The sequence below is a fragment of the Mus caroli genome, chromosome 17 (assembly GCF_900094665.2).
Source record: "Mus caroli chromosome 17, CAROLI_EIJ_v1.1, whole genome shotgun sequence".
Classification (NCBI taxonomy): domain Eukaryota; kingdom Metazoa; phylum Chordata; class Mammalia; order Rodentia; family Muridae; genus Mus; species Mus caroli.
The window spans coordinates 89,483,278-89,493,576 of NC_034586.1; the positions used below are offsets into that span (position 1 = coordinate 89,483,278).

General features: G+C 38.9%; 1 long non-coding RNA gene across 1 annotated transcript in view; it reads right to left on the reverse strand.

The window, feature by feature from the left end:
- The window catches only part of LOC115029700, a 31,650-nt gene extending 21,635 nt beyond the window's left edge, over positions 1 to 10,015 (reverse strand). Inside the window, exons 1-3 of the long non-coding RNA XR_003835245.1 lie at positions 9,938 to 10,015; positions 3,997 to 4,147; positions 3,749 to 3,843 (exon numbers count right to left, since the gene is read on the reverse strand). This is a non-coding gene — a long non-coding RNA (uncharacterized LOC115029700). The remainder of the gene's footprint in view (positions 1 to 3,748; positions 3,844 to 3,996; positions 4,148 to 9,937) is intronic.
- Positions 10,016 to 10,299: the final 284 nt, after the last annotated feature.

Sequence of the window (10,299 nt, forward strand, 5' to 3'; positions counted from 1 at the left end):
CAATGGAGGACCTAGAGAAAGTACCCAAGGAGCTAAAGGGATCTGCAACCCTATAGTTGGAACATCATTATGAACTAACCAGTACCCCGGAGCTCTTGACTCTAGCTGCGTATGTATCAAAAGATGGCCTAGTCGGCCATCACTTGAAAGAGAGGCCCATTGGACAAGCAAACTTTTTATGCCCCATTACAGGGGAACGTCAGGCCAAAAAAATGGGAGTGGGTGGGTAGGGAAGTGGGGGTGGAAGATTGGGGGACTTTTGGGATAGCATTGGAAATGTAATTGAGAAAAATACGTAATAAAAAATATTAAAAATTTAAAAAAAGAATGCAAATCAGAGCTAGAATGATAACTCAGGGGTTAGAAGTGCTGAATGCTCTCCCAGAGAACCAAAGGGATTCATAGAAACCACAATGTTGTAAAACAAAGGTAAAAAAAAAATCAGTAACTCTAGTTCCAGGGAATCTAATACTTTCTTCTAGCCTCCATGGGTACCAGGCACACATATGGTGCATAGACGTACATGCAGGCAAATCACCCACACATATAAAAGTACTTTTTAAGAAAATGTAAATCAGACTCTCTTTTGTATGAACATTTATTCTGTTCCATTTTGTTTTGTTTGTTTTGTTTTCCTTTTTTTTAGATTTATTTATTTATTTATTATATGTAAGTACACTGTTGCTGTCTTCAGAGACCCTAGAAGAGGGCATCTGATCTCCTTACAAATGGTTGTGAGCCATCATGAGGTTGCTCGGATTTGAACTCATGATCTTCAGAAGAGCAGTCAGCGCTCTTAACCACTGAGCCATCTCTCCAGCCCCCTTGTTTTCCTTTTTTTTCTTTAAGAGAAAAGAGCATGGTGGTGTGTTAGAGAGCATCTGGAAGGAATTGATGGAGAGGTAATAATATGATAAAAAATATTGTATGAAATTTTCAAAAAGTAAAAGCATTTTATAAATAATATAGTATAAAATGATGGTTGCATGTTTAGAGTCTTAACTTTTTTTATAATCAGAGCTATGTATGTAACTTTCATTCTACTAGTTAATTGTATATGATCAGTGCTATCAATATTTCTAAAAAAACAAATACTAAAACTGATAGAGAATTCCATGTTAATGTGAACACACAATTATAGGTTGAAAGGTTACATGATCTAAAATACAACCCTGGAGCCCCAGAGATGGCTCAACTGCTCAATAGAATGTGCACTGCTCTTACAAAAAACCCACTTGGTTCCCAAAACCACCTAGCACTCCAGTTGCAGAGAATCCACTGTCCTCTTCTAGCCTCCATAGATAACTACAATTGTATGCGTATACCTACACAGAGACACAAATGAATATACATGATTAAAATAAAAATAATTTTTAAAGATAAATGAGGCCTCATGGACTTTTTCTTGCTTACTCTGGCATGTCTGTTTGTGAAGTCTTTGGCTCCCATTAAGCATGCTAAAAACTTAATGAGTGTACTTTCTGATGTTTTTAAGAGACACAATCTCACAACACACTTCCTGATCCTCTACTCTTAAAGTCATTCATGCCCCTATTTCTTAATGTTCTCTAAACCTTAGGTGTGATAATATTTTGAATTTGGAGGAGAGAGGGAGGTAGCATATAGAATATTGTAGGAAGGAAAAGGAATTCAGTAATTTTGTAATTATATTATAATCTCAACACTAAAATAAAAAAATTAAAATGATATAAGTTGTTTCTACCAGTTCAAGGATCATAAATATACTCTAATTTTTCAGAGCTTTCCTTAAACCCATCAGTGTCTTATAATCGGAAAGGTCATACATCACTCAACAATAAAACCACACAAAGAAGAATCTTGCAGATTGAGCAGTGAAGCCGCAATAAGCAAGTTGTTTGGGAAAATTATTCAGGCTTGTACCTCACAACCTTTGGTTCTAACATCTGTTCTGTTACTTAAAGGGTACTAAGCCTTGAAGAGTGTTATTCATTCACAATACAAGAAAGAAAGATAATATTGTACTGAATCAAAATAATGTATGAGAGAAAGCTCACAGTATCCAACAAAGAATCATCTCTGGATAATTTTTTCTTCAAGTGAAGTATATGCATATGCTTTATTTCACAAAGGTGTATGCCCTAATAAACACATTGCAGATTGAAAATAGCATATGTTGAAAATGTTCTTCATTTGGAGCTAAAACAAAAGGATGGACCATCCAGAGACTACCCCACCTGGAGATCTATCCCATAATCAGCCACCAAACCCAGACACTATTGCATATGCCAGCAAGATTTTCCTGAAGGGACCCTGATATAGCTGTCTCATGTGAGGCTAGGCCAGTGCCTGGAAAATACAGAAGTGGATGCTCACAGTCATCTATAAGATGGAACACCGGGCTCCCAATGGAGGAGCTAGAGAAAGTACCCAAGAGCTGAAGGGGTCTGCAACCCTATAGGTGGAACAACAATATGAACTAATCAGTACCCCCAGAACTCATGTAAGAGAAGATGGCCTAGTTGGCCATCATTGGGAAGAGAGGCCCCTTGGTCTTGCAAACTTTATATTCCCCAGTACAGGGGAATGCCAGGACCAAGAAGTAGGAGTGGGTGGGTAGGGGAGCTGGGCAGGGGGGAAGGTATAGGGTATTTTCGGGATAGCATTTGAAATATAAATGAAGAAAATATCTAATAAAAATTGAAAAAAAAGTTCTTCATACAACCTCACTAAAAGTGAAACCCTAATTTAGACTCTCTTAAATGTGCTCAGAACAGTGATATTAACCTACAGTAGGGCAAAATTATCTAACACAAAAGCCATTTGACAATAAAATATTCAATACTTCATGTAATTCATCAGATACTATATTGAAAATATAAAACTTAATAGTTGTATGTATATGCCTCATGCCAAAAAGTCAGAGTCAGTCATCTACAAATAAATCACTACACAATTTGAGTACTATGGTGGGTACCCTGGGAGACAGAAATATAAGCGTGAAAAAATTTACTCATGAGCAGAAACGATAAGCCCACTCATATTGAATGTTGCTGGAGGAGTGGATTGGTGAAAACACACTCAGAAGAGCAAGTTTAAAGTACCCTACTAAAATGTGTTACTTATAATTAGTGAGCTAGAAACAAGAGAGAGTCTTAATTGACTTAGTTTGGCTGGCTCTCACTCATGGCTTCATTATAGACACAGACAAGCTGGGATTCTAAAAAGCTGAAACAGACCAGGCTGTACTAGTTCCCTACATTTCCTCAAAGGTAAAACATAGATATTGGTGAAAGGCTTATAAAACATACAACAACCCGAGAGATCCTATAAACCTTATATTCAGAGGAAGAGAAAGCCATTGTGTTTCTAGAATTGACCATCCACTAGCAATCATAGTTAGACTTCCTGATACAACATAATCCTTAGCTACCTGATCATGTTAATCCAATGTTGGATCCAACAAAAAATAATCTTCAAGCTCCATGTGAAACCATAGGTTACCATCGCTAAGGACATCTGTGCTGCAATTGTGTTTTTTCTCACTCTTGCCTTGAAAGGACAGGATCTAGAAAATGTTCTGTGTACCTCAGATGCCAAGTTCTTCTCTGACATTAGCTGATCCTGTCTCTGTTCATATAAATGAGACATACAAAGGACCTTGAAGATTAAATATGATTCTCAGGCATCAGTCTGCACATAGCATATGCTAAAATCTCCATAGTATCTAATCTTAAACTCTCATGTTATACCATTGTGCCAGTCTTACCTCCCAATTTCCATCCCTTTCTGCTCATTTGTTCCATCATCATAAAATCCCTGGCATGTTTTATGTGTCATTCATTACAGATGCATGCCGCATACCTACAACAATTCAGCAAAGATAAATAATTATATCACAGACCAGAAACATTCAAAACCATAAAATTCAAATTATGGAAGCTTGCTTATATTCTAATTTCTCAACACTTATAATAAACTATGCCCTGAACCATCACTGTAAACTTAAAACATCACCTGATAACACAACTTGAGGAAGGTCACTTCCCAGGCTGTTAGCCCAAATACATTTTCTGAGAGCTTTCAGGTTGAAGACTTAGTTATTCAAGCAATGTTGGTCAGATGGCCTTGCTTCTTTATCACATGTGTTGAGACATGGCAACTGAACCTGCAAAGAAAGAAAATGATGCAAAAAGAGTACAGTGAAAGAAAGAACACTCGAAGAAAGTGACCATCCTTATAGCTCAACCACAAAAGCAGCTTCCCCTCACTTTTGTACTGCATTCTAGTTTGGCCAACCAAGTCATGGAATCGAATTTTTAAAAAAAGAAAGAGAGATACACAGCTGTCTGAGTCACAGAAAGCAAAGATCCCTGATAGCTGGCAAGGCAAGGAATATGCCTGCTACTGCTCTCAAGAGGCCAGGAGGACCTGCTGTTCTGCTCATCTGAAAGACAAACTGCTACCACTTTGTTGTTAACATTTGGGAAAGACTTGGAAACTTGATCATTCTGTCTTGAATTTGTTTGTGGAGAGAACAAACCTGAAACTTGTACTCATGTTCTTTGAAGACAAGCTAACAAGGATAAGGGAATGTGAACTTAGTGAAAACATGGTTTTCTTTTATTTATCTCTCTGCATTCCATCTCCCAAAGATAGAACTAGTCTTAGCAGGGTGTGTGTTGAATACATCTGAATCTCTTGGGTCATTAGCAAAAATCCAGTCTTTCTGCTCAGGTAATTATTCATTAGAGACCAGAAAAAGCTATTTACTGTCTCCAACAACTAGACTATGTATGCAAATTACCTAAAGATAATGTGATTAAAACCAGACTTACTTGTTGGAAATGCCCACTAATTACTTTTACACTTCAGTTTCCATAGTTACAAATCTGTGGCTGTTTGGAGAGAACTGGTGCACAAGGTAATCACTGGACTGGTTTATTCACTGTGAACAATTCCAGGACCACAATGAATATGAACACTTAACTGAAAAAGTCTCTCTTCAGAGTTAGCATAGTCTGCTTGCTGCCATCATTCTCAAATCACCTATAATAGCCAGCCATGTCTCATTGCAAATATTGATGGGATTTGTGGCAATTTGGATCTTAATACAGGAAAAAAATAATAGCAAACACCAATGTAAATTTTAATTCAGTATGAAAGAGGGTGAATATCTACCTTCTGGTAGACATAGCTCATACAAAAGTTCTTTTATAGTGATACTGAAAAGTCATTTCTTCTAGATAAGAAAGTCTGTTAGGCATTTCTTTAAATTTTTTAATATAAAAATATTTCATACTATCTATTCCAATCACAGTTTCCTCTTTTCCAACTCTTCCCAAATCCACCTTTCTTCTCTACCTATAAACCTCCACATACTTTCCTCTTTAGAAAACAAATAGGCAAAAAATATTAAGAAAAAAGAAAAAAAAACACAAGAAACAAACAGCTGGCACATATATGGGCTTGCCCCTGAACCAAGCCCCTATCCTCTGTCCTCTTGTGGAATGAATATGGGATAAGTCACTCCTTTGGCAGAAATAGCAGGAGATCCAGGATCCAATGTCTCAGAGATCTGCTATGCAGTCTGGCCACGAACTTGACTGAACCTGAGGTTCTGCCCAGATAACCTTGTTAAGGGATGGAAACCTCACAAAGCCACTCTGAACTTATAGTCTTTTATCTAGTCTGTTCTCCCTTTCCTGAAATCTTTTGGCATTTTGGACATTCACATCATAATACCAAAAAAAAAAAAATACAAAACTTGATATTTTACAAACTCATCAAATGATTTCAACAATACTTAAAATGAGCATGTTACACAGATCACAGAGTCCAAAGGCATCTTAAACCTCTTTCCATTTCACACTGCCTGAGCCTAAAAGGCTGGATTCTTTTGGCTCATCTAATTTCAAGCCCTTCTCCAACTCGTCATTGTGGACTCATTGTGTTCTGTTTGCAATCATCTCTCCTGACTTACTGACACTTATTCCATCAGTAGCACCTACTTCAAGTTCTTTGGCCACCTGATACTAAGTTCCTTATTTTGTAGAAATTTATTTTATTCAAAACACTAACGGAGGTTACTTTGATGTGTTGCTTAGTTGGCAGGGTATAAGAACAGTGCCACTTCCAGCTTGTTCATAGTTTTACATCTTCAGTGCCAGCAAAGTGCATGGTACATAGCCATCCTTCCCAAATTATACACTGAATGATTCACTTTTCCAACTTTTACTTCTCACAGTTCAATGTAATCTTTAGTGTGTATGTTGAATATGAAAATTTCAAGAGAAAGTTTGGACAGTGACTCTGGAAGCAATATATTTAGGATATGGATGCAATGGTGAGATTTTTAAATACAGTAATAAAAATAGAACAAAGTATTAGCCTCTTTATATGGTGAAACTCTCAAGAATAAAGCTGTTATGCTTGTAGAGAACATACACAAAGTGACTAGAATGTATTTATCTACTTTCCTATAAAAGTTACTGGAAATTATAGGACATATTCTTGGGAATTGTTACTGTGACCTTATGATATAATCCAAGGCTTGTATCTGCACAATGAATTCAAAGAGCTGAGCAGCTTGCAAAGTTGACAGAAATTCGATTTCACTCTATGACAGGCCCTTGAATAGCATTAAATGCAGCATATATTAATAATATAGAAATGACTTGGTGTGCTCATGGTGTGTTTCTCCCATTGTATAGCCCTTCCTGACATCTGAGAGAGGAATGGAGTGGATGACATAGAGTTCAATGCCTGGCTTAACTATGAGACATGTGTGCCTAGTTGATGCTTTATGCCCAAAGGTCTTGGTAAAAATAATGTATGATAAAAAAATGAAAAGCATTTTGTTAATTATAAAAGACGAGCAGCTGACTGAAACAAGGACCTTGAGAAGTCTTGTGGAAGAGTTGGTGAAAGGTTTTAAGAACCAAAAGAGGATAGGAACTCAAGAAGACGAATAGAGTCAACTAACCTGGACCCTTAGGGTCTCCCAGAGACTGAACCATCAACCAAAGAGCATACAAGGGCTGAAGCTAACACACACGCACACACAAACACATGAATATGTAGAAGATCAGTGGCTTGGTCTTCATGCAGGTCCCTCAACAAGTGGAGGAAGGGTTGTTCCTGACTTTGTTGTCTGCCTGTGGATCCTGTTCCTCTAACTGGGCCCTCTTGTCTGGCCTCAGTTGAAGGGATTGCCTAGTCCTGAAGTGATAAGAGGTACCAAGGTGGGTTGTTAGCCAGGGGAGAACCTCCCACTTCTCAGGTAAAAGGGATGGTTAAGAAAGGAGCTGTGAAAGTGGTGAACTGGGAGGATGAGGGAGCTGTGATGAGGAAGTAAAGTGAATAAATAAATAAATAAATAAATAAATAAATAAATAATGGGGACCATATAATGAGGAAACATAAGGTAGATTGTTCTCTTGGGGACAATGGGTAAAAATCTTTTTTTTTTACATGTTTTGTTGGTTTTGTTTTCATTTGTGTTCTTCCTCCCCATTCCTTCCTTCCTCCTTTGCTGAGCCAGTCTCACTCTGCAATTCATACTATCCCAGAATTCATTCTGCTGCATGGAGTGTCCTGTAATTCACAGTCTTCCTGTCCCAACATCTGACATAATAGCATCTCATAGCGGATCTGTCCCAGTTCCATTTAGCAAGCTGCCTGTGCTTAAATGCTGGCAGATTGCTTTTCTCCCTACATAACTAATGAGGTGCTGACAGAGATATTCATTATACCTTGTACCAGTCTGAATGGGGTGGTTGCATTCTAAACCATCTTTGTTTTCTGAGCTAAGCATAACTTGGAGCTTTATATTAAATGCCACTAGTGTTTTAACTCATGTGTTTTCTGGTGATGTTCCTGTATTTGACACCATCTGAAACAAACCAGGAATTTCTACCTTCATGCTAAACTCCTTGTTTGTGGCCATTGTATAGTACAGTACAAAACAGAGGCCGGTATACCTCAATTCTCAGCATTTTTTTTATTAGTTTCCTAGAACATACAGAATCTTCCTGAAAGATTCTTTAAAGGAATTCTATGGATAAAGAGTAGACATATTAAGCTACCTGGATTGCTTAACAACCATTCCTGTCTAATGTTCCTCATATAAGTCTCATTGAAACCATCTACCCTGTAGTTTTAACTTTGCAAACCTTGGATCAACATACCATCAGACTTTCTGTAACTCCCATTTTGGTTTTCTTCTTGCTCCATCTTCACTGGAGTAGAGCAGTACATGATGAGTCTTTAGGCATGTTAATCTTTCCTCTGCTTGGAAAGAGGAAACCAATCAAGCACACAAAGCCCCTACAGAAGGAGCTAGAGAAGGTACCCAAGGAGCTAAAGAGGTTGGCAACCCTATAGGAGGATCAACAATATGAACTAACCAGTACCCCACAGAACTGTGTCTCTAGTTGCATATGTAGCACAGGATGGCCTAGTTATCCACAGATGGGAGGAGAGACCCTTGGTTTTGGGAAGATCATATGCCCCAGTATAGGGGAACGCCAGGGCCAGGAAGTGGGAGTGGGTGGTTTAGGGAGCAGGGCAGGGGGAGGGTATAGGGGACTTTCAGGAAAACCTTATGAAATGTAAATGAAGAAAATATCTAATAAACAAATTTTTAAAAAAGACTATAGCTGGTAAAGCCAGTGATGATATTTGAGCTTAGAGAAACAGGTTATATGTATGTCAGGAGCCTGGTGGGTGACTGAGACAGGCCAGCCAATTTTCTCTCTCGCTCTGCCAAAGAAAATCTCTTTTGAGAACCCTGCTTCAGTGGAAACTAATCATGAGGAATTGCAAACAGACACTGAGAGACACAAACCAGGAGCTCAAAGCAGAAACCATGGGAGTAGATAACAGCAGTCTTTAGTAGCAACCTGAGGCAGACTAGATCCTTTGGCTGTTGCAACCTGATAGGACAACTACAAAGTCTCCATAGAATGTTGCTATCAAACTAGTAACTACATGGTTGTATCCCAAACACTTTCCAGGCTTGAAGACTGATTGATTTTCTCTGTGTCCTCAAGAGACCCTTTCTGTTAGAGGTTACTGAGTATACCTCCTGCATATTTGATGTTGCCCTGTTACTGTAATCACCACACTCCTTGTATATCACTTTCAGAACCCCACACTGTCATGTTGATTCACTTGCTATTATAGTCTTAGGATACATGGCTCCAATGTCATTCTCTCTGGTATTCACACAGAGTGGAGTGGATTCTCTTCCAAATCTTGGTCTTGTGGTTGGCTTCTCGTTATTCTCTCATTACTTCATCCAGATAGTTCTACTGCCAGCTGGCTTGCTGGACTCTACCTATTACCTGCTGCCAAGTTCTCTAAATTCTCATTCCGCCCATCTGGAAGCAGGCCTTCAAGATGGCAAAGTGTGGTATCATATTGGTGTCTTGCCAAGAGATAATAAAGCTTTCTTCCTGTCACCTGTTTTCCATGTGGCTTCCTGCACTGCCTGCTATGACTAGCCATGCTCCATTTTGGACCTGGCCTGGGTTTACCTATCTAGTACCCCAATGCTGCCTATCTGTGGACTGTCTGTTACTGTACTTATTCAAGAAGATGCTTTTGCCTTATCTGAGTGACTTGTAGTAATTGCTTAAATGATCCTTTCACTCAACTAATGACTCACTGACTTAGGTTTGAAGGAGACTTTGTGTGCATGATGATATTAAAAAACCAAGAACACCACCAAACTTCTTAGACAACTGTTCAGGGTCCTCTCAATCTGACTTCTATCTGCTCAAGTGAGTCCTCTGCCACATAAGTTCCTAGATTTATTTCATGTGTTCCTTCATGGGCATTTTTTTTTTCTGCTAAACTATACTATACCCCCACCAAGTGCCCTCTACCTTCTAGAATCCTATACAACTATCATGTAATCCATTAACTCTGCTTATAGACAGCCTTGGGTACTTACTATTTGCCAAACACAATGCTAGGTGGAAGTCACTCAAATAAGTATAGAATTTCTTGTTTGTTGCGGCTGGCCAGCGACTCACATGTCTGGGTTCTAACCTGGAAGGCATCCTGGAATCTGGAAGAGAAGAGAGGGCTAGGCGACACGAGAAAGATGAAACCAAGACAACGGTCTGATCAAGGTTCGATTTTACTATTCCAGACACTGGGTTATGAAGCAGGGGAAAGGGGCCCATTCCGGCCAAATCATCACGTGTTTGGCTCCTGAACAGCCAGGCAGCAGGCAGCAGCAGTGGGAGTGGCAGGCTCCACCCCATGCTCTCTTCTTGCTAACAGTGAAACCTGAGCAACCAGGTTTCAGGC